Source organism: Artibeus jamaicensis, unplaced genomic scaffold (assembly GCF_021234435.1).
Source record: "Artibeus jamaicensis isolate MK-2021 breed Jamaican fruit bat unplaced genomic scaffold, CSHL_Jam_final contig_354, whole genome shotgun sequence".
NCBI lineage: Eukaryota > Metazoa > Chordata > Mammalia > Chiroptera > Phyllostomidae > Artibeus > Artibeus jamaicensis.
This window is the reverse complement of record NW_026521803.1, coordinates 28,869,107-28,896,070: the sequence shown is the minus strand read 5'-3', so window position 1 is coordinate 28,896,070 and position 26,964 is coordinate 28,869,107. Positions and strand designations below refer to the sequence as shown.

The following is a 26,964-nucleotide window of genomic DNA, read 5'->3' as shown; positions in this document are numbered from 1 at the left end:
ATCGGAAGCAGGGGAAGCTTCTGTGGGCAGGCATACCCAAACAGGGGGTGGCCCCTGGGCACCTTGCTGTGGGAGGGGCGGACAGGAGAGCAGAGAAGCCAGAGCAGCGGGAGGAACCGCCCTGTACAGCAGAGAGCCTCCGAGCGCTGGCAGAGGGCCGGCGAGACAAGGCTCCGTTAGGGTTAGCACTTCAGCCACGGCCAGGGGCAGAGCTGGGACAGGCTTTTTAAAACGGTTTGTATGTGTGAGTAACAAAGCTGGGCAGAGGCGGACACAAACAAATTTTAGGTTTTATATCCTTTGTCCTGAGAGGAAGAGAAGTATGTAAACATTAAACAAGGTATCGTGGCCCTGACCACTGTGGCTCTGTTGGTTCCAAAAAGTGAAAGGTTGACTCTTTGATTCCCGGCCAGGGCACCTGCCTAGGTTACGGGTTCAGTCCCCAGTCGGGGCATGTACCAGAGGCAACCGATTGATGTTTCTCTCCCTCTTAAAAAAAATACACACACACATACATATATATACACATATATGTACATATACATACACATACATGCATTGTGCAGTACGGTTGAAACAAAACACACTTTGGTGCTTGAAGGGCAATGTTAGTTGTCTAGGAAGCCTTTGTCTGGGAAATACCTCCTCTGTGTGGGTAAATAAATGTTTATTCCCAATGGCATCACAGGGTGTTAAGGCTCAAAGGACCATGAGATTCCATAAATGCGTTGAAAAATTTTTACAGGTGACGCAGCTGAGGTTCAGAGATGTGAAGTGAGTTGTCCAAGGTTGTGCAGCCAGATAGTTGCAGAAATGGGGCCTTGAACTTGATTCAGGTGCTGGGGAGCAGGCCTGGGGGCAGACACCCTGCCTCAGGCCGGAGCAGTCAGACCGGGGCTGGGACCCTCTCCAGCCTCCCAGAAGGGAGACCCTAAGGCCCTGGTGGGAGATGGGGGCCTAAAGCAGCTGCCCAAGGAGAAGCAGAAGAGGCCCTGCACAGAACGGGGTGGGGCCCCGGGAATGGGTGGGTGGTGCTGGAAAGTCAGAAGAGCTGATCAGAGGAGCACGGGGAAACCTGGGACGTGAGCTGGGAGGGTGTGGCGGTGCCCACTGTGAAAGCCAGCCACAAGCATCCCCTGGCCAGAAGGAGTGACACAGCTCTGGAACAGCCCACCTTCAGGCAGGTCAGGAACTGGTTTGAAAGGCAGCTTACAGCCCTGAAATGGGAAACAAAGAAGAAAATAACAAGCACTCCTTGTACTCTTGCAGGAATCAGCTCCTGGAGTTGCATTTTTGCTTTCTGTTTCTTTCAAGAGAGATGGGGAGGGCCCCCAAGCCTGGCCAGTCCGGTGCAAACCTGTGTCAGCTTCTTACTGAACATCTACCCACAGACTTCCTATTTCAGCTCTTAATAATCACAAGCTCGGGGTTACCAGGGTCTCCTTGTTGCTATAGTGACAGGTGATAGCGCCAGACTTCCAAAGCACTGGACCCTTGACTCAGAGGAAAAACAGAATGTGGGTTGCTTTATTTGGGGGCTTGAGAAGATTTAATGTGCCATTTCCTAGCCCTTGCAGCTATGACAGTTTGTGCTTGAAATGTATCAAACCTCAGTATCATGGAGTAACTGACAGTTTGGGGGAGCAGGCCTCTGAGAATCCACAGAAGATAAATTTTAAACGACAACAATGATAAAACTACATTAAGCCCATCTAGACAATGACAAATAAATAATTGTACACGCGGTTCCATCACCGTAACATGGCCTTTGTGGTCAAGAGCTATAGCCCTTCTATTGGTTTTCTTAAATGTTCGTTTGTGGGGGGAGGGGAAATGGGGGTGCATGTCGAGGGAGGTCTGCTTTTCCAGTTACCATGTCGCAAGCATCCTCCTGGGTGGCTCCGTCACCTCGATGCACTTTATTTGTATTGGTTGGGTAACATCACATCTTTTTTGTAAAACATTCTCCTACTTTGCCTCTTCCGTGTCTCTGGAACACACACTTGGTCTCCATCATGCCATTGCTCTCAAAATTCTTATCCTTCTGATGTGGACAGCTGGCCAGCCTGGTCCTTGTCCCCTCCTCCGTCCATGCCACCCCCCAACACAGATGCCACGATTTCCCTGCTCTACAGCCTTGCTAATCAAAGGGTGGTCCCAGACCAGTGTGGCCTGGGCACCCCTGGGAGCTTGTTAGAAGTGCAGAATCTTAGACCCCATCTGGGACCTACTGAGTCAGAGTGTACATCTGTATTTGGCCAAGACCCCCAGGCGATTTCTAAGCACATTACAGCTTGAGAAGCACTGACCTGAAACACCTTCCTGGTGGCTCCAGGATAGAATGGACACACCTGGCCAGGCGTACAGCCTGCTGAGCAGAGACCAAACGGTGATGGGGCGGAAGAGACTGGGGAAGGTCCAGGCTAGCGGGACAATCACAGTTGTCACGACTGTGGGCGGCTGTGGGTCAGGAAACTTAGAGAGGTTGGGGGGGGGCGGTGAGGGGAGGCCTGCGAAGGACCTAAAAGTCAAATTGATGGAAAATGCAAGATTGAAAACTGAGGGCCCCGCTGGCTAGCAGGGGCAGGAGTGTGGGCTAGGCCAGCACAACCGCCAGCCGCCGCTCACTCCCGCTTTATCGGTGAAGAAGCCAAGGTGCAGAGAAGTGACGTTGCCTGCTCAGGGTCACAAGTGAATAGGTGGGAGCTGGGACACAAACCCAACTCCAGAGCCCACACTCTGAACCACCCTGCAGTGCAGCAGAGGGTAACAGAGGGAGGAAGAAGAGAATCACGGGAGGTTCAGTTCCTCAAGGAGCTGGGTACTTTTTTACTTCATTACATAGAATATTCACAGTGGCCTTTGGATGTGGGCATTTGTACTTCATTTATAGTTGAGGAGGTTGATTGGTACCAGGGATCAGCTGTTACTGGAGGTCACATGGTTACAAAGAGCTGGGTCAGGATTTGAACCCAGGACATTTGGCTACCAAAGCGATGCTTTCTACCTTGCAGACTCCATTGGCCAGGAATGGAGTCGATCGCTGCTCTCAGAACAGCTTCTCTTCTTACTGCCTATCTCCTGCTTTAAAGCCCCACCTCTGCCGGGGGACACATTCCTTCATCCTTTGAGGCCAAACACAAGACAAATCTTAGATGTTTTCTCTCCGTCCTTACCCTTGTGAAATGCTAGGGCATTAGAGGCTACCTGGTTTAGCATTTAATTCAATCGCCTCTCTCTACAGGTAAAGAAGCTGCAGCTCAGAGAGCTCAGTGACTTGTCCGAGGTCACACAACCAGCTAACACAGATCCGAGGCTCTGCATTCAGTGCTCCTCTCCGGACCCTGGGCTGTATTGGTATCGGTGCCCGGGTGCTGAGGGTTCAGTGCCCATCAGGCCAGCCAGCACTGGGCTCTTGGTTGCTAGGTCAGTGCACGATCAGGCTCAAGTTTAGGCTGGAGGATGCAGTGGGCATACCTCCATCTTACAAAACACACTAATATAATTAATGCCTGCTTGTTGTGAAAACTCCAAGCAGTGAGAAGTGTGTCCAGAAACACTTGCGAGCCCCCCCACCAACCCTCCCCAGCCCACTCCCCAGGGGTGACCACTCAGTGCTGTCTCCAATGTCTCCTTCATTTTCCTGCCAGCCGTTGGGTTTTGTAGGATCCATGCCACAGCAAGGCTATTTTTAACAAGCATCCCAGGCTTCAGGGGGTTGAGGAGAGGGGAAGAAAAATATCCCATTTGTATATTTTAAATCCATGCACATTTGAGGAGGCAGCGGCTTTCCTGTCCACCCTGCCAAGGGTTTCAGGCAATTGATTAGGCGTTTTGGGTGCAGTGTAATCCTTTCTCTTCCCCTAATGAGGCTGGAAGGCCAGGGAGGGGTTCAGGTGATGTTTACGGGGCTGGTGGCTGTCTCAGCTGGCTGCCTCCTGATCCCACAGCCCTCAGCCTCCCAGCAGCCTTGGAGATTCTGGGTGGGTCTCTCAGGGCAGAGGAGGCCTGGGAACCTGACTCTTTGTGCCAGAGTCATATTTAGAAATGTCTCTAGCCAGAGGTTGGCGTCTGTCCCGCTTGGGCTCTGAGTAGGGGGTGCAGTCACATGTGCTGTCTTCAAGTGGGCAGATTCCGAGTGGGCAACAGCCCACTTTGAATTATAAACACACCCCTTTTGTACCCGGGAGCTGGCATCTGAGCCTGTGCTCCTGGGCGCTGGGTGAGGCCCAGCGCTGGCAGCCTGGAGGGCGGAGGGGGAAGGAAGATGTCACATGGCTTGAACTAGGCCAAAATGGTGGTGGAGGAGGGGTCCCGGCTCCCTGCCCCACACCTCAGTCCTGACCTGTTTCACTTCCCCAGGTTCCCCGAGTGCTGTCCCTGCCTAAGGAGGGCTCCTGCAGCCCCTCGGGGAGCTGGACAGTGCCCCGTTCTGGACTTTCCTGTCCTTTCTGCCCATATGTCCCCCAGTCTGTTCAGGGGTGATCCTGGGAGGCAGAGTAGAGTGGGACAGGGTGAGACCTGGATGTGGGGCCACCAAGTGGCAGGGTCTTGTTCTCTGTCTGTGAGTGGCCTGCCCTTGAACCTCTCCAAATCGTACCTGCAAAACGTTGCCCTGGGTGACATCACTGCTCTGAGAGCGAAGGCTCTACAATTTCTTACTCACCCTGTCTTCTTTTCCGTGACAGTGCGTGATGACGGATGAATGAGACCAACTGATCCCGGCCTTAAATAGTAGATTCCTGGGTAACAAATATCAGGCCTCAGCCCCTTCGGTAAAGCAGTTCCTTTAACTAGGGCATTCTGGCTCATTCGCTCATGCCTCCCTGTGTAATGAGGGCCTGCAGAAGGCTGGCCCTCCGCTGCCACTGGCCCCCAAGCGGCTGTTAGGGGCTTTCAGATCTCCTTATATCCCACCTCTGCACCCCTCCGCAGGCCTGCCCCAGGGACCCGAGTGGCTTGCTCATCAAATTCAGCTCTCTGGAGAGGAGGCTGACTTCCTACAGCCGAATCTTAAGAGAGAATCGAAATGCAGCAACAGGACCTCCCTCCCACAGCCTGATGCCAAGCAAGTGCCAAGTCCTCAAGCAGCTGGCAGCCCCCCTCCCTGCCCCCACCTTCCCTCTTCTGCCCATATCTCAGAGGAAGAAAGCTCCAAGGAGTGGTCATGAAGGTTGAATAGATGTTTTTTTTTTTTCTGTATCTCCTGGAAGAAACATGGTAAATATCCAATAACAGAAGAAAGGAAGGAAGGGAGGGAGGGACGGAGGGAAGGAGAAAGGAAGGGAAATTCAGCCTTTGCTCCAAAGGAACTTAAAATTCAGAGGAAAAAAACTGGGCTTGTATAGATAGAATGATGGCACTGTGGGACTGCAGGGGACCCCGGGGATCCAGGGATGGGACTCACACCCTCCTTTTATGGGAGAGGAGATGCGGCCCCGAGGCAGGAGGGGCTGCGGGTGCGATGCCTGTGGCCGACCTGGGAGGTCAGAGGATGGCGAAATGGCCCAGGGCGAGTGAGAGCTGGAGCGAGAGGTGGAACCGGACACGAGGCTGCCCTGCTTTCCCTCTGCCGCTGCCCTGAGTGTCCCTTGCCCTTGGAAAAAATTGCCTTTTATTATGGTTGGGAGTGGACGGTGCAATTTTTCTTGGAGGGTTAATTGTTTTGCTGACAGCACAGATAATTAGGAACGAGAACCCTGGAGTGAGGGCGACAGCACCATCTGCCGTGAATACGCTTTGGCCCTACCTTGCAGGAGGCCTTGGGAAGGCTCTTGTCTCCACCTTCCCCACCCCTGGCCAAAACAAATGTGCCCTAGGGGCTTGCCGGGAACTAGAGCCACCAGGTGACTGCAGCCAGTGGGACTGGCCGGCGATTGGCTTTCAAGGGGTGCGCATTTTCTCCCTCCTGCATGGCACCCAGTGCACGTAGTAGGGTTCACTAAGAGCTGCAGGGCTAAATGTGGACCCACCAGGCCGCTTGGGACACATACTGCTAACACCAAGGGGATGCCTTTCTGCTCTTTCTGTGACCTCATGCTCTGAGTTCTGGATGTGGGTCAACCCTGCCTTCCATTGCCAGGTAGGAATTTCCTAGGTCGTGACTTCCCCTGTGTCAATAGAAGCCGAGCAGCTTTGGAATCAAGCCGAGAATCCCACTGTCAGGAGCAGCTGAGACCCTTCTTCATATGAGTGGAATTGCATGGTTTTTTTTTCTTCATTTTTATTATTTAGAAATATGTCAGATATACAAAAGAGCATTGACGTGTATATAGGCTTTTTGAAGGTAATAACAGTAATTTCTTTGTTCTTTCAAAGGAACTTCTAACCCCTAATACCGCCTTGCCCAGAGACGCCTTAGAAGCCAGAACCATAGGGAGCCAGGTCACCCAGGAGGCTCAAGGTCAGCCCAGCCCCCGAAGCTGTGGCTGTTTATCACAGCCAATTTCCTCTTTGCCGGAGCTGCTCCTGGTAGCTGGGAGCCCCCACAGCCCTGTCTTCCCTATTTATCACTCTGTTCTCGCTGCGCTTTCTCCTCCTAGACCCTCCTTTTGGGAGAAGCCAAAGGCGTGACTGTTCTCCTTGTCTCCCCATCCCCCACAGCAGGCCAAGCCCACCTTGGTTTCCCTCCTCCTCCCCACTCCTGCTGACCGGCCACACCCGAGGAGACAGGAAATTACTCTAGCACCAGGGAGCTTGCTGGGGAGGGTGACCACTGGGGGTCAAGGATTCCAGCCTTGACTCCTTCTCTAACTCACCCCTCTGTGCTTCTGTTTACTCATCTTTAAAATTCCCCTTTACCTTTCACTGCCTGGCTTATTTCACTCAGCATAATGCTTTCCAGTTCCATCCATGCTGTCGCAAAGGGTAGGAGCTCACCTTTAACAGGAACCTAAACAACAAAACAATCAAACAAGCAAAATATAACTAAAGACACTGCAGTAGAGAACAGGCTGACAGTGTCCAGAGGGGAGAGGGGAGGGAATTTCAGGGGAAAGGGGGAAGGGTTTATAGGAACAAGTATAAAAAACACATGGACAAAAACTAGGGGGGGTGGAAATGGGAGGGAGGGGGGAGGGCTGGATGGGTGGGTGGGCTGGGATGGGAGTAAATGGCAGAAAACTGTACTTGAACAACAATTTAAAAATATAAATAAATAAATAAATAAAATAAAGTACCCTTTACATTACTACTATGGAATCAAATGGGTCGGATGATGCACAACCCTTCCAGGGGGATAAACCGTTGTAGGGTGGTAAGGTACTTTCATTAGCATGATTACAAAATCCATGGCACTTCATGTCCCCACCTTCCTTTGCCGCCCCCATCCCTGTTCAGGGTGCTTCCTCCTACCTGCAGCGCCGGGTGCCCTGGTAGAGCTGTCCACCTGCCACAGCTGCTTCTCAGCAGGGGGTCCACAAATGCCTGGAGGAGCCTGAGATGTGGGGCTCAAGGTCACAGCCATCTAGGCCACAGGAGCCCGCCCCCGACCCCCACCCTAGTTGCTGGAGCCCAAGCCTGGTCAGAGGTGCAGGGCTGAGTGGATTTCCACTCTGGGGCAGGGCTGCTTCTCTCTGGAGCCTTTAACCCCCCACCTCCACCCCATCCCAGAATGTGAGCCGTGATCTCGGCTATGGAATTGGTCACTCAGGGGATCCGGTGTCTGTGTCCCTCACCCAGTGAGATCTGCATCTCCACCCCTATCTGTCCTCTGAGTGGAGGTCTGTGAAAGCAGCCTCAGCCACAGGTGGGTGGCCTTCCCGGAGCCCCCAGACCACATGGGTACCTTATCCCTGGGACCTGGGCTACCAGAGTTGAGGACTGACCCCACTTGACATGTCCTTGTTCTTCGAGGTCTTGTTGGTGGAGGGAGAGCCAGGTCCTTGCTCTTCCCTGCAGTGAGGTTCTGTTACTGGGTGTGAGCCACGCTCAGAACAGCGGTTTGGACATGTGACTGAAGGCAGGTCTTTCAGGAAGATAAAATGAAATACTCGGGGCGAGAAGACAGGAATAAAGATGTCCACGTGCACGCGGCATGCAGAGGCCTGGCGGTGGTGTTGGTGGGCGGGTGTGGGCAGTGAGGAAAGACTCTGACTCAGGCAGATTCATAGAGTCACCAGGAACTGCAAGACCTAATAGTAAAGAGCAATGAGAGCACGGCTGGAAAGTCCTAGAACAGTTAAAACTTGGACATGGGTCTTTGGCCCTGGTAACAGAGACCTCTGTTCTTCCTGCAGGTCCCCTCTGAAGCAGCCGTGAGCTCATCACCCCTGACGAGTGGGCTGGCCAGGAAAACAGTAAGGGATGGCGAGGAGCCCTCCCAGGGCCTGAGACCTGCGCGTCTTCCGCGGCTCGTTGGGCCTGGAGCCTCTAAGTCAGGAGGCTGAACCAGCTGGGAGACTCGAGAAGAATTGGTGCTTCGGCCCCTGGCGACATGTACACAGTGTAATGACAGGTAATGAACCTGAGGCTCATCTATTCTTTCTGAATGATGTGACAGGTAGGAGAATACATCAGCCTGCAAGAGACATAAAATGTCAACTCTTGGGAAGATAACTATGCAAACAAACCTAGTAAGGCCTGATAAGATGATAGATAGGTGCTTTCCAGTTATTAGTTTTCGGCCCCATGCACTTGCGGGAGCCAGGCCCTGGAAGATTTAGCGTCAGGTGTGTTCACTTCCTATGTCTAATGGGAAGGCCTGATGCTGTTATGGATGTGACACCTCTTGTTTGAAGAACTCAGAGTAACAAATCAGAAAGTCATCATTCCCTATCAGCTCCCTTGGGAATCAGGGGTGGTGGCAGGGGGAAACAGAGGCAGCAAGGGGCACAGCAGCTCTTTGGTGGATTGGTGAGAAGTGATAGGTTAGTATTTCTTGTAAAAAAAAAAAAAAGGAAGGGGGACTTTGTGGCTCCCTCCGTCCCTCCAAGAATGCCAGGGCAAGGAGCAGATGATCAGGGGTGGCTGGGGGAGGTCATGGCTGGGGTCTGAAGAGCCCGGGAGGGGCTGGCAGACATGGTGGGGTGGCCAGCCAAGGCAGGAGGCATCACACAGGTCCCTACAGCCTAGAAGGCAGGACCTGAGGTTGGAAGGATGGGGGTGGGGGCACTGGGACTGGATACAGGAGGGTTGAGTTCTGTTTCATTGGCTCTGTGGTCTTCATTGTGTGTGTTTTGCAGTATACCACTCTGCTGACTTCCATCAGGGAAACAGCAGGCTGGGGCGGGAGCAAAAATAGCTTGGGGCCTTGGGAAACTGACCAGGGCAGGGGGAGAGAGCCAATGGCCTGGGGCAGGAGGCCCAAGGGGGTGTGGCAAATTCCATTCCATTGCAGCCAGTGTCAGGGTCCAGGGGTCGGGTCTTAGGTCCAGCCAAGGGGTGGGGAGGGGCAGAGTAGTGAGACTTCTGGGTGGCCTCATTCTAAATCAGGCAGGAAGAATAAAATGAAGAAGAAAATCCAGAAATCAGAGCCCAGATCCAGGAAATGGATCAGCTACAGGCACCAGGCAGGCTCAGGACTTGGCTCCTGTCTGTATGAGAGAGTGGAAGGGGAATCAAGTTCTAGGGGCCCTAGCAAGGATAGTTGGGGGATTGTTCTGCCTAGAGGGATTTAGCTGCAGAACTGGCAGCTCCACAGGTGCCCAGGGCCAGCTGCGTCCCCAGGGACCCCGCAGCACAGTGTGCTGGCCCTGGGCTGTTTCCAGAGCCCACCTCTCATGGGGCTGGTGATCTGTGCATCTTAGACCTGACTGAGGACCTGAGCAGGCCTGACCCTGTGGGGCCTCAGGGTGGGAGGGGATAGAGGGTAGGAGGAGGCAGGACAGGTCCAGCCTGCAGGTGGGTGGATGAGGACTTCTATCATGCCCAAGGCCAGGGAAGTAAGGGGCAGCACACTTTCTGCACAAAAGAGCATAGGATTGGTTAAACCTCACCAATATTTACTGCTGGGCCCCGTGCTAGGTACAGAAATGCAAGAATGCCTGGTGGGTGTCTGCTTCCGGTGGGGGAGTATGTATAGGAAGAAGTTTGAGAGTGAAGGCAGATCCAAGACTCTGAGAGCCTCAGGCTCCTGACTTTGAAATGGGACGATACTTACTCACAGGCTGGGTGGGAGAATTAAATAAAATAAATCATGCAAAACACTTGGCACAGCAGCCAGCACCCTAAAAAGTGATCAATACGTTTAGTTTACCTCCATTGTTCTACTTATGCAGGAGCTCACAGTCTGGCAGGAGTGGGAGCAAAGGAGGCTGGGAGAAACGCAGCCTAATTCCCAGGGCTGCCAATTGCTCACAGGGTTGGAGACTTGGGCATTGAAAGCCTGGATATCAGAACCCTTCTGGTCGTGGATAAGGTGGTTTAAGGTGGATTGGAACATTCGGAACTAGTGCCTACACCACATGTGAGTGCTTTGGCAGTTGTAGGCCTAGGGTTTCTTTGTGGGCACTGGGTATGGGTGAGACAGGTGGGTCCAGGAATTTCCAGAAATGTTCAGAGGAGAGAACCTTCTCGGAATGCTTGAGAGGCCTCCTGTTGTTGGGAGAGGGGCAGGGGAAGGTGGATACAGAACCCCGGCAAGACTGGGCTTTTGGAACAGGGCCGGCCGCCCAGGAGATGCTGATCACAAGCCACACAGGTTGTTTTTAATTTTCTCATGGCCACCTTAAAAAAGGTAAATATAGAAAGTGAAATGATTTGTAATGTGTTTCATTTAACTCAACATGGTCAAAGTATTACCCTTGCAACATGCAATCAATATAAACATCACTAATTAGATAGTTTACATTCGTTTTTGAAGTCCAGGGTGTATTTGACACTGACCGTACATCTCATCTTGGCCTAGCCACATTTCGCGTGCTCTGTAGCTACCTGTGGCTAATGGCTCCTGTATTGGACAGCTCAGGTCTAGAACGTGAACTAGAGTCTAGAACATCTTGCCAAGGCATACCCAGAGGCTAGGTGACTCCTGAGCTAAATAGCAGAATTTACTATTATGTCCCCTTCTTGTGACACATCTGGGACGGAGCCCCAGGGGAACTGGCTTGAATGATCGGAGACTGCTCACAGGAGCCTCCAACCTGCAGCCCGCAGGCGGCACGCAGCCCAGGATGGCTACGAATACGGCCCAACACAGAGTCATAAATTCTACTTAAAATCTTTTTTTTTTTGTGCTCATCAGTTTTTGTTAGAGTTTCTGTATTTAATATGTGGCCCAGGACAACTCTTCTTCTTCCAGTATGGCCCAGAGATGTCAAAAGGCTGGACACCCCTCCGGAGCATTACATATGTTCTCTGGACCCAGCCCTGGCTGTGCGTCCCACCAGCTGGGCTCAGAACGTGGCCACCTGCTCAGGGTCTGGGGCTGACCTCAGGCAGTTCCCGAAGCTCTCTGAGCCTCAGAAGCTTCGTAAAAAGTGAAACTAATAATCTCTATCTCGTTGGGTAACTATCAGGACTAACTCAACTAATGAATAATTGCTCTGTGACATTTGATGTCAAGAAATAATCCTTTTTATTTTCCTAAATCAACTGAAAACCTATTTGAGTTCCTGGCTAAGTTTGGTGAAATTTCCCAGCAGGCGTTTCTGTTGTTCGGTCTCAGTCCTTCTGCGGTATGAGAACTGTGGGGCTTCTCAGGTCAGGACAGACGGGCAGGGGGTGAGGCTCGTACTTGGCCCAGGGCAGCGGCAGCTGCCTGTGGCCCCTCCTCATCGAGACCTGGTCCTCTGGAGGAGCCAAGCACTGCAGGCAGCTCGTGCGCCTCTGTCAGCTCTGCCGTGGGGCGCGCTGGAACCTGCGGGCTCTCGTCTCCGAGGCAGGGGCTCCACCGGGGCGCTGTGCTCCTGTGGAGCGAGGGCTGTCTGCTCCTCAGACTTGTTACCTGAGCCATCCCAACTGTCTTGGGATCCAACCCAGGATCCCGCTCCCAAAGCTGCGTGTCCTTCAACCCTCTTTCTTCTGTCTCCCAGCCCCAGCCTTTGTAGTAAAGGTCCATCCTCACCTTACCTGATGCCTTTCTTTCCTCACTCATAAAAATACAGGTAACTCCCCCTGAGGGCCAGGGAGCCCACTGTCACAGCACACGGCTGTTCTTTCTGGGGGTGGGCGAGTGCATTCTTTATTCTTCTGTAAATGACAGCTGCTCCAGTGACTGAGCCCCAACAGCAGCAGAAAACAGTAATTACTGTGCACATGTATTCGCATAGCACCCTGATGCGTGTAGCCGGCTCAGGGTCGGCACTCAGCAAAATCAAGCTCTCCTACGCCCAGCCTGTCTGAAGAATGAGTTACATAATTTCTGCCTCCTGGGGCTTTTCTGAGACTAGTATGAGACAGGGTACGTGACAGTCCTTTGTAAAGTTATAAAATGTTATCTAGACTCTTCATTCCCTACCTGGGTGTGTTTTCTGGTCTGGGGACTGGGGAAATTCTTATGGCGCCCTTCCACTGAGCAGTCCATGGCGGGCTGGCACCCCCAGCACTGTCCCCTCACCGGCAGACTCAGCCCTGTGCTCCCTCCCACTGGGCGCTCCTCCCCACAGGGCCAGTACCTGTGAATCAGCCACTCATCTGCCGGTCTCCTCCAGGAGAGGGAAGGGCCTGTATGTCAGTGGGCGGCCCTGTCATCTGAGTCTGGAATCTACCCAGATCATCGTAGGAGTTCAGAACTCATCCTCCCAGGCCTAAGGGGAGTGACACAGCCATCTAAGGAAGTTCCTCAGGTCCTTCTCTCTCACCAGGCTTGGGTTTAGTGAGGACTCTGTGATAGGGAAGGAGGCTTGAAGGGCGTGTGTACAGGGTCCGGTGTGGAAAGAGCAGAGTAAGGAGGTAGAGGTTGGTGACGCAAAGCTGACTTGGGTGTCAGCTCTGCCGGAATCAGTATGAAGTCTACAAAATGAATAGACGTTCTCCAGGCTCGGGCGCTGAGATGGTGTTTTCAAGGTTGGGTCAACATTCCACGGTGTGTGGCTGGGTCAGCAGTCCATGGACGCTCACTGTCGTGGTCTTCGGGTCCCTGTGCTACTGCCTGTCTGGACGGAGGGTCCCCCCCATTGGAGCAGCCGGCTCTCAACTCCTGTTGCCTCCCCCGAGGCTGGAACGCTCGAGGTTGTCATGAACCCCACAAGAGTCCTCCAAACTGGTGTCATTATGACAACATCTATTTTAAAAGGTAATCTATGGCACATTTGGGGGACAACAAGGAGAGGGCTTTACAAAACCAAGCACATTTAGACAGAGACTTAATCCTGGCTGTTTCCAAGCTTGCTGTGTGACCCCATGCAGGTCTCCAGCTTCCCCAGGCCTTCACGTTCTTGCCTTTTAAGTGGGCATGAGAAACCATTGCAATGATTGAACCCTGTTGCTGGGTCTGTGTACACTCATTTGAAAAGCAGGAGGTGTTATGAAGCTTATTCTCCAAAGATTTGAGAGTATGAGGTGGCGACACTCTTTCCTGGCCCAGTCTGCCTGCGTAATTCTGTTTGTAGTCTCTTTATTACTTTCTGGGGGCCCACGGAGGACAGCTTCTGATGTATCACCTTAAAATTTTGCAGCAGGGAGAGGCAGAAAGCCACATTGCCCTTGACTGACAACCTTCATATGAATGGTGAACAATTTTAATTTTTCATGATTTTGCTGATAAAAATAGTACCTGACTACAAACAAATACGTTTGTATTTTCCATCTCCGTAATTTGTTTCTAATTTGGGGGTTCTTATTAGCTTAAAATCATCTCGCTGAAATGGTCCTGAGATGATAAAAAAATGTGAAAACCACAATCAATTCTAGAGCAATCGTACTATTTAATTATGCTGATTGGAGCGCTAGAGACCCCTGGCAAAATGAACCTCTCAGAATAAGCTTGATTTGTGTAATTTGGGTTTTAAACATTTTGGATGCATATTTATCATGTTGAACTATGTGTTCTTGTTCTCCTTGAGATTGCTTCTCGTGTCCTAAGAGATGGGTGGAGAAATCCACAGGCTGAGACCCTGGGACTCCAGCTAAGCCCATGGGGTCACTCGTAGGCTCTGACCTGAAAGGAGCATCACATCCTCAGCTTCTCTGTCCATTTTCAAATGTCTTTTCTTTAAATAAAAGAAAAAAGAAAAGATCACCTAGAGACTGCCTAGGAAAGGACAGGCTGGTAGATTTTGGAGCCCGATGGCAGGAAAGAGTCTTCCACGAAATCATAGAAAATGGGCAAATCCTGGGTTAGAGATGGATCTAGAACCAAATTCTAGAGCGTGATAGGACTGTGGAGACACTCGGAGGACCTAGTCGATCACAAAGACATGCGCCCCACCATCCAAACCTGTAGACCAACATTAGCTTTGCTACCTGCAGTTGGACAACTAATTGCAACATAATAGGAAGGACACAGCACTGCCCATGACGTTCTCTTGCCATGGAGCTGAACCCGAATCTGGTCCAGGCTGTAGATCCAGCTACTGCTTTATGCAGGGACTACGGGAACATGTGAAACACCCTGGCAGAGGGGGCGGCCCCAAATCCAGACCAAGAGGATCTCCAAGCTTCCTCCACAGGGTGGTGCGGGAAATAATGGAGAGGTCCAGGGGGAGTTGTTATAAGTTAACGCAAGGCCCTCTGTGGGTTGGTGTGAATCCTGCCTCCAGCCTACCTGCCTTGGAAGAACATAGTGGAAAGAATCAAAGGGGTTAGATGCAGGTTGGGTGTCCGATATTCAGGAATTATTGTTAATTTTTTAGGGTGGGTAATATTGTGGCAGCGTTGCATTCTGAAGGATTTACAGATGACATGATATGGTATCTGGGATTTTCTTCAAAGTACTTCAGAAGAAAGAGGGTAGGAGAAGCAAACTCAGAATGTCGCCTGTTGTTGAAGCTGGTTTGGCGATTGGTGACAGGTCCATGAGGATTTACGGAGCTCTTTTATTTTTGTATATTTGAAAATTCAATAATAAAAAGTAAAAAAAACATAGTAATAAGAAGTGTTCTTACTAGCTGGCTGAGCCCTGCGATTTCACCATTAGAGCTCTATTCAGCTAGCTGAAGCCTTTCTTAGTCTGCAGTATACAGCTCCTCCCGGAAGCGTGGTCTACCATTTAGGAAAGTTGCGATGGGGGAGTGGAAATTCCCTGTGCAAAATGTCCCATGCACGGAAGTGTTCCAGGTGAGGAACGTTTGGAGATGTTTGCATTGAACTGAGCCCAGTGGGCTTCTTCAGAGCCTTCCTTATGCTGATATGCACTGTGCGTCTTGGATGGGGGTGGGCTGTAGCAATGCAGTGTTCCCTAAAACGCGTGTCCTGTGCTTAAGGACGTAGAAACCTCCAGTCTCTCCCAAGAAAATCTGAACAACAGCAGAAAGCTGGGTTCCAGTGCTGTTTTCGTTTATTAACTGGTCACTGGGCAATGACTAAACCTTGTGAGCTTCAGTTTTCTTACCTGTAAAATGAGCCGAGTCTCACCTGCCACCTACCTTATAAGACCAAGAAAGGGCTTCATACATTATAAAGCCCAAGAGCTCAGGTTAAGGTTGTGATTGTTACTTGGTGTTACTTTCTGAAACGCGGTCTGCCATGTTTTCTCGGAAGCTCGTGGGTCTGGGTGCAGGTGTAGTCTGACATCATCCTGAGTATGAACTGCTGTCGGCGTCACGTGTGCAAAAGATCCAAAAATGGTAAAAAACAAGTTTTCTGCCTCTGGGAGCTCGAGACAGAATCAGGGAGGGGAGAAGAAGCAGTAATGGGGACCGGCGATGCCACCAGCCCCAGGGGTGAGTGAAAGGGTCGGACCCAGAGGAAGGAGGGTAGCTCTGAGCTGGGGTGGTCCTCGAAGGCCACCGGGAGGAGGTGGCACTTGACCTGGGCCTTGAGACCTGGGGGGGGGGGGCTTTGGACAGGCCATCTCTTTTTGTTGGTTATGGGTCACTCAGTTGGAACCCTTTCCTGCCTCCCGCCTCCACTTTCTCACATTCCGCAGCTGAGCACATAAACCTTGTTTGGATTACAGTCTTATCTGACTGGGAGCCCAGGTCCTCCCCACCCAGAACTGGGGTCGATGCTCCCCCTGCCCAGCCCTCCCAGCCTCTCCCCTCTCTGTCTCCACCCCTTGTTTCCATCTCTCCACCAGAGCTGAGAGGGGCTGAGGTTACTTAGCCCGTCCACACTCACTCGGTCCTGCCCTCTCTTTTACATTTGTAAAAATATATACATGAACCACAGAAACAAAGCAATGCATTTAGACTCAGCGACACCTAAGCCTTCATGTGGAAATGTTTATCATCACCATTAAATCATTCCTTAGGGCAGTGAGAGAAGACAACCTGAGTGGAAATCTTGAAAAAAGTGGGCAGCAGTTGCTCTAGTTAAAGTGAAGGGGTTTGAGGTGCTCCGGGGAGCTGACTTGGTTTCTTGGGTGTGGAGAGTGGGTTGGGCAGCTCTGACTTCCCCTGCAAGATGGGCATGGCGTCATTCAGGATGCGGATAGCATTCCGGGATGCTTGTTATGTGAGAGCCCACCCTGCCCTTTAAGGTACACAGCAGGATGAAAGAAAAGGCCCCAGGAAAGGACAGGGCTGCAGTGGGGTGCTTCAAGTCAACGAGGAGGCCCGGCTCTGTGCCACATGAAGATTGCAAGACAAGCTGGACGTAATGCCTTGTCCTCAAGAGTCCTGTGTGGACAGATCTCAGCCCACTCCCGGCACATTTGCAGGCTCAGAAAGCTATTGGTAGTATTGAGATTTTGGGAAAGGATTTACTTGGTGCCTGGCTCCAAGCTGGCCCCACTGTGGCCCTTCAGAGCATCCACAGACCTCAGCTTTGGGCTCACAGCGCCCTGTGCTGAGTTCTGGCTCTGACACTTGGGGCAGGTGACTTCGACTCTCTGAGTCTCAGCGCCCTCAAGTGTAAGATGGGGTAACAACCCCTCCTTCCCAGAATGGTTGGGAGGATGAAATGAAATGATGTAGAGAAAGCTCTTGGTCCCCACAGGCCCTTAACGATGTTCAGTTTGAACACCGTCTCTTTGAAGCCCTTCTGCCACCGAGGAGTAACAAGACGTGGACAAGTAGTGCTGAGCTTCAGTTTCCTTATCCATCAAATGGAAATAATTAGATTACTTGTTCTATTGACGCCATTTAACTATAGAGAAAGTTTAATGGGCAATTATGTAAAAACACTTCAACGGGTATAGAGAGTCAAACATTATAAAAATGCACACAGTACCTATTCATATACACAAACCCACATACACAAACCACACTCAGAGGACAAAGTCTGAGGGACCACGTGTGTCCACACCGTGGAGCAGGTGGTCTGGGAGGAAGAGACGTGGCACCTGACTCGAGACTGTGGTTTTTGGCCATTTCACTTTCCCAGAGGCCATCTGTGCACCCTCCTGGGCCTGCAGCCCCCCGCAGAGGGGTGTGTGGGAGAAGCACACGGCCTGGCCCTGAAGACCCAGCATCCAGCTCTGCCTTTGAAATGTCCTGTGTGACCCTGAGCAAGCCATGTAGCCACTTCCTCAGACACACACATGAAAGTTAAAGACTGCCGGCCACAGGACAACAGGAGGAGCCAACAGGAAGATGAGTTAAAGCCGTTGTAAGTTGTAAAGCCTCAGCCTGCTCAGGCCCAAATGGAAGAGGTCACCATCCTTACAGCTGTCAGCAGGGCCTTCTGAACCTGGTGGAACCAAAGACTGAATAGCGTCTGTTAATTGATTAATATGCATTCTGCCATTTCCTCTGCCTTTTGGGGAGACAGTGGTGTTTATTTTTATATCAGAGAGACACTCCTTAAAGAAGCTTCCCCTGACCCTGGCTTCTGTCGCTTTTCTGAGTCAGACCGCACTTCCTCCCCCAGCCTGGTGGGAGCAGTCAGGTGAGCGCTGGGGCTGAGACCAGCCATTTACTCACTCGGCCTAATTTGCTTTATAACTCAGCACTGCTCTGGGGCTTTGATTTACAGTTAACGTTCATCTTTAAATGAACACTTGTCTGGAACCTTCCATCAGTCAGTGGTGGTGGTATTGACGAGGCAGCCAGGTTCTGGAGTACCAAGTATATTTTTTGTGGGTGGGGGAGCACAGTATTTCCCCTACCAGCCACATAAAGAACCCTCCACAAATACACACTTATTGTATTTCCAGGCCACATGGCACAGTGGAAAGAGTGCACGGCTGAGTTGGGAGGTAGGAACTGTCAGCCCAGCTTTGCCATTAACTCACTGTGTGAGGCCAAGCAAGAAAGTCACTCGACCCCCCTGGGCTTCAGTTTCCCATCTGCCGGGGGGCACGGGGTTGAGAGTGGAGGTTCCCCGAACCTCTGACTTGGTGCACCAGCGTGACCTGGTGTGCAACGGGTGAGGCGGATCGTGTTCTGATTATCAAAATAATCACCGCTCTGTGTGGGGGAATAGTTAAAACAGTGTGGAACTATTTACCTGAGAAAGCGAAGGAAATCGTGATGCTCTCCCTCCCGCTTCAGAGATCATCCCTATCAACAGTCCAGGGAACTGTTACGTCCTTGTCACTGTCTGCATCTATACTGTCACCATGGATCTGGAAAAATATATCCCTATTACACAGAAATGGGACCAGGCTACAAATTAGGTTCTGTAGCTTATGTTTTTTTTAAATATCTTTAAAAAAACTACTCATATACCTCACTCTACTTTTTTATAATATGGATTAAGTTTATTAATAGGCCAGAATTAACGTCACCTCTGCCATAGACATCTGGTGCTCGCTGTCCATTTTCGTCAGTTGGATGGTTGGCCACCCCCAAGGGGCACATGTCGTTGCCACACGAAGCTGCCATCCTTTGCTGAGGGTACTGTCCTCGCGCCTCTCCAGATTCTTCCTCAGCCAGTACTGCGGCTGAGCAATGCTGGGGCACAGGGAAGTGCCCCCCACAACCAGGGCCACCAGGGCCACCAGGGCCAAGCAGGCAACAGAGGGAGGAAGGCCGGGGCGAGGTGACTGGAGCTGCAGGTCAGAGTGTGCTGGGCAGGCAGGAGCCTGAGAACCGAATGTCGGACTTTGTGCACTTTGGCTGCTCTGGAGCCACAGACTGTCAGGGGCTGGGATCACGGTGCTTCAGGCCCGGGTCAGGGGGCAGACGTGGGCACAGGGGCAGGCCTTGAGTGGTGCTAGCCTGACCCTGACCCTGCCCTTCCACCCTCTCAGTTTCCTCCAGAGTGAGGAGGCTGGGAGGCCAGGCCTCGGAGACCAGCCTGAGCCGCCTGCCCATCTGTGCTCATTTCCAGCCTCCTCTTCCGGACCAGGCACAGCACTCTCAGCACCCATATTTCAGAGAGGGCAGAAGGGAGACATTTTGGCCCTTGTGCTTGGAATTATTTTCCATTTCCTCTCTCCTCTTGTGTTTAACTGAATTATACTTTTGAGTAGGTAAAGAATTTATATCATTCAGAAATCAAAATACACACAAAGGTTTATACTCCAACTTCTCACTCTCCCCTGTCCCCTTTTACCCCAGCCCCAGCCCCTGTTACCCACTATAGGCACCATTTATATTACTTTTTGGTTTATTCCTCCAGTGTTTCTTTATGCTAAAATACAGAAATTTGAATATGTATTCTTAGTGTACCACTTTACCATACTCAGAATAGCCTAGTGTTTATTCTGCACCTTGCTTTTTTATTTTCTTAAATTTATAAACTTGAAATATCTCCACATGAGTACCTAGAACATCGTCTGTTTTTAGTAGCTGTGTAGTATTCCACCGTGTGCACGGACGAAGTTGTTTTTTAAACCAGTCTCCCAGAGAAACACTTGTCATGTTTAAAGACAAATCTGCAATCCCGTGTCAGTCTGAGCTATTTTGGTGTGTGTGTGTGTGTGTGTGTGTGCATTTTGAATGATCAACTGCCCCACTTCTTTTCTAGAAGTAGGTCCAGTGTGTGTTATCTGTACATAAATAAGTGAACAAGACCTGACCCCAGATTCCTGCGCCCCGTCCCCCTGTCCTCCAGGTGACTGTCCCCTAGCCCCTTGGCATCCCATAGTTACCAAAACGCCTGCCAGGATGCAATACTGTTCATTGCCTGCCTGGACTGTTGGAAATAGTCTCCACCCCCATTTCCGTCCCTGAAGACTCAAGAAGCCTGGGCCCCAGAGATGTGGAATGTCCAGAAAGGGTTGCCGGGGTCCTGAACGCAGGGATGGAAGCAGCGTGGCCTGGACTAGTGAGATCTGCACTGAGAAGCTGGTGGCCCTGCTCAGGTCCCTGTCCTCGCCTGTCACACAGGTGAGCTGAGTGGCCTGAGGTCCTTTCCCATCCTGACATTCAGTGGTTCTAGGCGCAACCTCATGGTGTGAAATACACTTAAAATCCTCAGGCCCTGGGTTGAGGAATCCTTGTTCTGGTGCTTCTGCACCTCCCAGGTGGCCAGAGCGCTTTCTTAACAGGAAATCAGAGCTTCAGTGCAGCTGGCTTGGACACGGTGCTGCAGTGATGCCCGTGTGCAGACTTCAGTTACTCATAAGCACTTTCATTTGGCTACAGATTTGTGAAGTCCTTTCATTGCTAGTGCATGAAAAAGGGATATTTCACACATGTTTCCCATTAGCACTGTGATTTAGCTTCTGAGTGAATAAGAATCAACGCAACAGCCAAATGCCATCCAAGAGCCCATTTATATTGTATTATAGGCTGAGGCGACCCCACCTTTGACTGCGATCTCATCAGAGCCGATAAGGTAATAATGCTACCAACCTACAGTGTCATCATGCAGACTCCTTCCCCAGAGTGTGGCCGTCTGCACATTTGCCTTCTCTGGTTCGTCTGTTCCTGGGCAGCGTGTGTTCTAAGTCAGTGGTGTGGGGGCTCATGGTGTGCCCCCTCCGAGGAAAGGGCTCTTGGCATCCCTTCTCAGTGAATCAGTATGTTGTCCAGCACTATGCCCCTCTAATGCAAGGTGCCCGCAAGTAACTCTTGACCTTGGCCCCATACCTGGACCCTTCCTCCTGTGAATAGCACTACCGTCCACTCTGTCCACCAGGCCTCCAGCTTCAGCCTTACCTGTTCCCCTCTGCTCTGTGTGTTTAATGTCACTGCTCCAGCCCCCTGTCACCACGCAGCCCAGATCACCCTCCCCTGGGCCAGCCAGCAGCCCAACAGGTCCCCCTGCATGTTCTCCTGTCCCCTCCCCCTCATCTTCACCCCATGCGCTGGAGCTGCTCTGGTCAATATGTTCACTCGGTCATGTCGCTCCTTACTTAAATCTGCCAGTGACCTCTTGTTGCTTCTGGCGATTCTTGCTGGGGCCCACTGGTCCTGCCCACCTCTCCAGACTCCTCCTGCACCATCTTCCCTGGGGTTCTAGAACCTGCAGTGCTCCTCCCCACCCCAGGCTGTGTGTGCCCTGCTCTCCCTCCGCACGCAGGCTTCCGGGGTAGGGCGGTCAACCCTGTGTGTCTGTCACGGAGCAGGAGGCTGTCCCTTCTCTGACCCTCTGGGCTGGGTCAGGCCCCCTGATGGCTCTTATTCTGGTTGTAAATAAATGTCCAACAGGCCATTGAATATCTGCCTCCTCACTGGAGGGTAAACGCCACGTCCCGTTGGCAGCTGGACCCTGGCACAGTGCTTGGATTGCAGCAGGAGCGTATGGACCGGGGTGCCAAGTGCACAATCGGCGTCCTGCAGGGAGGAGCTGGCGGACACAAGGGGTGCAGGGTGCCCAGTGGACACTTTTATAGCAACATCAAATGAATGGCAGAGCCACAGAACTGCAAAGGACTTTGGAGGCAGTCAGAGGCCCCAGCCTCTGTTTTAAGGGCGGGGTCCCGAGCTGCGGGTAAGACCATGGGCTCAGGGGTCACACTGCCTGCCTTCTTGTATGTTCTTGAGCAAGTCGCCTGACCTCTCTGAGCCTCCATTTCTTCCTTAGTAAAATAGGGGCAGTATTTTTTTCTAGAAAAACGTGAGAAAATCCGTGGATGGTGCTTAGCACAGTGTCAGCCCTAAGCACATATGGCTGTTACTGTTATTACAGAGGATGGCTTGGCACTGAAGCCTGGACAGGCGTGGCCTCCTGAGCCAGGCCATGCAGTCATGAGCCCATGGTGCATTTTCTGCCCTGGCCCTGGGACAGCACCGTGTCTCGGAAGCATTGGCTGGCCCAGTCCTTGCCCTCCAGAGGTTCCCGGTGGTGTTGCTGTAGCACAGTGGTTTCCAACGGGGACAGTTTCCCTCACCCCATCTCCAGGGGACAGTTGGTGATGTCTGCAAAGATGTTTTCATGTGACAGATTGGGGAGGTGGGACTCCGAGCATTTAGTGGGTAGAAGTAGGGATGCCGCTGGACATCCTACAGTGCACAGGGCAGCTGTCCCTCCCTCCCCTGCCCCTGCACCCGCCAACAAAGAAGCCGAAAATGTCAGCAGTGCCTAGGTTGAGAAATCCTGCTAAGCCCACCAGAAACTGCTCTGGTCAAGGGCCCACTGTCTGAAGGGCAGAAGGAAGTGCCTAGAAAGCCTCCTTCCAGGGGAAATGAGCTTTCTTATTCCCAGCTGAGCAGGGAAGGAAGCCTGGAGAAGGAGCTTAGGGGCAGATGAGAGTCAAAGTAGCCTTTTGGAGCACAGAGAAAATTTAATAGGGGCAGCCTGATAAATTTGTATGGGGTTTGGGAGACGCAGGCAATTTCTCTGAGTGGTGTCTTTGTTGGAATCTTACAGATATTGCCATCCACGCAGATTCCCCTAGTCATTTTTCCAAAGGGCCTTGAGCTTGGTTGGGATTTGGGGGCATTCATGCGGGGATGGGGCTCCTGGCTGGCGGGGTGCCGCCTGTGCCCTGCTACCCACCTGCCAGCGGCTGTGTGAGCAGGCTGCCCACTCAGGCTGCCTTTGGGAGGTGTGAGGACTCAGGGTAAGTGTAAATCACACTCCATCCGGTTCCCCCACCCCCCAGCCCAGCAGCATTTTCACCTAGGAAGCGCCTAATAAAAATGCATTCCTAGAGGAGGAAGGTTGGGAGGTGCTGGGGAGGGGAGCCAGTCCAGTCTTGATTAAATGCATCTGAGCCGCAGGGCTTTTCTGGCCTCGGGGCCCCTGGAAGCGGGTGGTCCTGCTGTCTGCTTCCCTCTCCTGGCCTGTGGTGCTGCCCTACAGAAAGCCCCAGAGTCCCGGCCCATGGTGGGAGTTGGGCGGGCATTCTCTGCCCTGCCCAGCCCCCGCCTATGTGGGCACCCTCAGCTCAGCTCAGGACTGGTCAGGTCCGGCCAAGGGCCTCACCTCAGGGAAGGGCTGCAGCAGCCAGGACTCTGCCTGGGAGGGTGAGTGACAGGAGGGAGGCATGTGACACAGAGCACCCCCAAGGGATCAGAGCGGGGAAGCCAGACCAGGCCACGGGAGCAGTGGCTCTCAGCCCCGACTGCACGTGCACGTTAGAATCGCCTGGAAGTGCTGAGAAAATTCCAGTGGCCAGGCTGCATCCCCGACCTATTTATGGCAGTCTCTGGGGTGGGACGCAGACGCGGGTCGTTTTTCAGTGTCTTAGGGGATTTCCAGCCAAGATTGAGAACCAGTGATGAATGCGTCTCTGGGCTCCCTGGTGGTTGAGCCACATCGAGGCTCATAATGAGGGCGCTGGAGAACCCTGATGGGCTTTGGGGTAGGGCCCAGTCACGGGGCTGGCAAACCCTGGGTGCAGAAGGAATGTTGCCTGCCTGACCGTGCAGGTGAACAGGGTGTCTGGTCAGGGTGGCTGCCAGAGGGTTGAGAGAAGAGCCTGAGGACCCAGGGTTGGAGGCTGCCCAGAGGCAGGGTCCGCGGTGCCAGCACAGTCCCTGCACCTGGCCGGGTGCTCTCCTGGTGACACAAAGGAGTGGACACTCTGTGTAAACTGTTGTAGATTTTGTTTCGTGGTTATTTAGACACATGTCTGGTCTTGCTGCCAGATTTGGGCACTTGTCACCTTGTTGCTGTTATTGCTCCGGAGCTGGTGGCCTCTTCTTTCACCTGGATTATTACAGCAGCCTTCTGATGGACGTCCCAGGCTCTGCCTCTGCCCCAACAGCAGGCTTGACAACGTGCCAGGTGGCTTCCTGCTTTGCTCAGAACCTTCCAGTGGCTCCCCACGTCACCCCAAGTCACAGCCAGAGTCCTCAGTCAGAGTGGTCGTCCAGGCCCCTGGTGTCCCTGCCAACCACCTCCCCACCCGGCCCCGGCCTGCTGTACCACAGCTCCCTGTTCTCCAGGCTCTCGGGCCTTTGCCGAGCATTCCCTCTGCCTAGAAGCTCGGCCCCCAGAACTCTGCAAGCCCCCTCTTTCCTCTTCCTTAAGCCTTCGCTCGAATGTCACTTTTTCGGAGAGGTCCTCCCGGACCACCTGCTTGCCGTCTCCAGGAACTCCCCTCCTCTCCACAGCACTCACTCTGACACTGTCTAGTTTCCTGTCTGTCTCCCAGAAGGCGGGGTTTCTGCTACTACAGTCCCCTGTGTACACCCAGAGCTGCACGGCGTCTGACCTGCAGTGGGGGCCCAGCATATTTGTCTCTGTTTCCCAGTTTTGGACTGTAGATGCTTAGAACTGGTTTACTCACAGTCTTTGACATTCTCTCCCATGCTCCATGCACAGTCTGCTTTTATTTAATTATGTAATTATGTAGTTATTTTTATTAATCCGAGGAGCACCCAAGAGCTCATCACCCACAACAAACCTAGGATCTGACAAAACCTACACCCAAACATAAGTTCCTGCGTCAGGCCTCGCCCCCGACGCCTACCCACGGCGGGGCAGGGGGAGAATGCGGATCATTGTCCTCCATCCCCCTCATCACTCCCCTGTGTTCCCTTCACCTAGTTGTATTGTCTCCACACATATTCCTAAAACGTATATTTTCTTGTAGTTATCTAAAGCCTCGTACAAAGTCCACCATGCTGTCTGTGGTATTCGCAGTGCTTTTCACGTAATGTGGTTTTGTTAAGATCTACCCGCATTGCCACGTGTGCTGTGGCTCATTGCTTTTGATGACAAAAATATTGGTGGAACTTTATGTTCCCCAGAGCCCTGCCAGGTTCATGGTAATGGCCAACATCTATTAACTGCTTCCTCTGCGAAAGGTGCTCTGCTGAGTGCTTAACAGATGGGAAAACCGACATTCAGGAGGTGACCAACTGGCCTAAAGTCACACCCAAATGGCTGTGGGGATGGAAGCAAGATTTGAACTTGCACTGTGTGCCTGGAGAGGCTCTGCCCCCGCCCCATGCCACGCTATCTCTCTGAATGAAGGACTGAATGAATGAATGAACTCACACACAGACTTACCAACACTGCCAGCCCTTCAGGAGCCCACTGAATGACTCTAGTTACAGATCAAGGTTCACCACACCCACCCACCTGCATTTTGGAGTCGCTTACAAATGTTTATTAATTGACGGAAAATTTATAGTAGGAGAAACGTGTCTTACCTTCCACTGCTTGCCAAAATATGTCTGTATGACCCTGTTTTTCTTTGTCTATCTTCTCTGTGTTAAAAAGTCAGCTGGGCCTTGTACTCGCAGAGGCTGGAGCTCAGAAACCTACACCCACAGCCTGTGCTTTGGGCTTGGCTCCTGGGAGGGGAGGAGGCGGGAACTCACGCTGACTGTGGAAGGAAGAGTCCTGCTCAGGGCAGAGTTTATCTCCCTCACCACCAGGCCCAGGCTGACTGCAGGGCCTCACTCTGCAGAGCTGGGCATGCGGTGACCAGAGTGGGCAAGGGTTGACTCCTTCAGGGGCCCCTGGCCACCAGGAACATCTGCTCGGGGGTGGGACTCTTTTTACACCAGCAATAAACAGAAGTGATGGGAGACAGGAGGGCTGGGCTTGGGATTGAGCAAACAATAGAGGATGTTCCCAGAACAATTGCCCCTGCCCCAGGGGGTATACACAGCTGGGCCTAGGTCAGGCAAATAAATGAACATGGCAATGGCTCTGATCCCGAGCCCAATGCTGAGCTGCAGTGAGCCAGGTCTGACTGCAGGGAGACTGGGGCCACAGACTTTACCATTCCGAGGTGCAGAATGGTGTGAGCACCATGCTGGCATTTGCCCAGGCTGGGAGCAAAGCTGGTCTGGAAGGAGCTGGTTGGGAGCCCCTTTACCGATCACTGGGGAAGGAAGAGGAGCCTCTCTAGGAAGCCAGACACCTGAGAACAGAGAGCGTGAAGGAGGAGAAAGCTTCACCTGGACAGGGGATAAGGGTGCTGTCGATGAAGCAGGTAGTTCTATACCAGTCTAGACAGCCGTGACATGTTCAGCTGGCTGGTATCAATAGGGGGTGGCAGAGAGCAGAAGACAAACAGCTGTGCCTGCACTGGTATTGTTTACCTGGCCTCAGTTTCCCCTAAGCACCTGTGAGCCTAGACGCCTTCAAGCTGGGTACGTGTGGCAGCGTGGAAGGGGGCAGGGCCTATTGCTAGTGTGTATGCACTTAAGTGAGACCACGTGTGTGGGGGTGTGTGTAAGGAGAGGAGGCAGAGAACCCTCCAGCAGAGGGGAAGGACTGATTGAGCTCAGGGTGAGCTTTACTCAGCCCCAGCTGCAAACTGGAGTTGCCCCAGGGAACTTCTAAAAATGTTGAGGCCATCAGCCCACCCAGACTAATAGAATCAGAAGATCAGCTCTGGGACGTAGGAGTCTGCCTGTTTTAAAGCCTCCGCAGAAGATTCTTCTCTTCAGCCAGAATCGAGAGCTAACCCCTGGAACAGACGCTGCTGTGCGAATACCGGCTTCCCCTCATAGCTCGAGGACCTGGGGCGTTGACTGCCGTCTGCCTGTGATGATGGAAATGAGTCTCAAAGTCAGATATGATGACGATGGTGCCTGCTTCCCCAAGGGCCTTAGCCCTGGCCAGACACCTAGCTGGGGGCAGTATTTTAGCCAAAACTGCTGGAAGGGCAACAGTTGTGGGTTGTCTTCTATGTTCTAGTCACGTTCACGTTTATTAATTCACACAACAATCGTTTGTAATGGA

General features: G+C 52.3%; 1 protein-coding gene across 3 annotated transcripts in view; it reads left to right on the top strand.

Moving 5' to 3' along the window:
• The window catches only part of ZBTB7C (zinc finger and BTB domain containing 7C), a 303,147-nt gene that overhangs the window by 66,910 nt on the left and 209,273 nt on the right, over positions 1 to 26,964 (top strand). For 2 of the 3 annotated variants that reach the window (XM_053664405.1, XM_037165114.2), the window contains exon 2: positions 8,238 to 8,455. The gene's annotated coding sequence lies outside the window, so the exon portion shown is untranslated. Of the gene's footprint in view, positions 1 to 6,318; positions 6,404 to 8,237; positions 8,456 to 26,964 lie in introns of all 3 variants that reach the window. The other variant, XM_053664404.1, reaches the window with a different exon arrangement.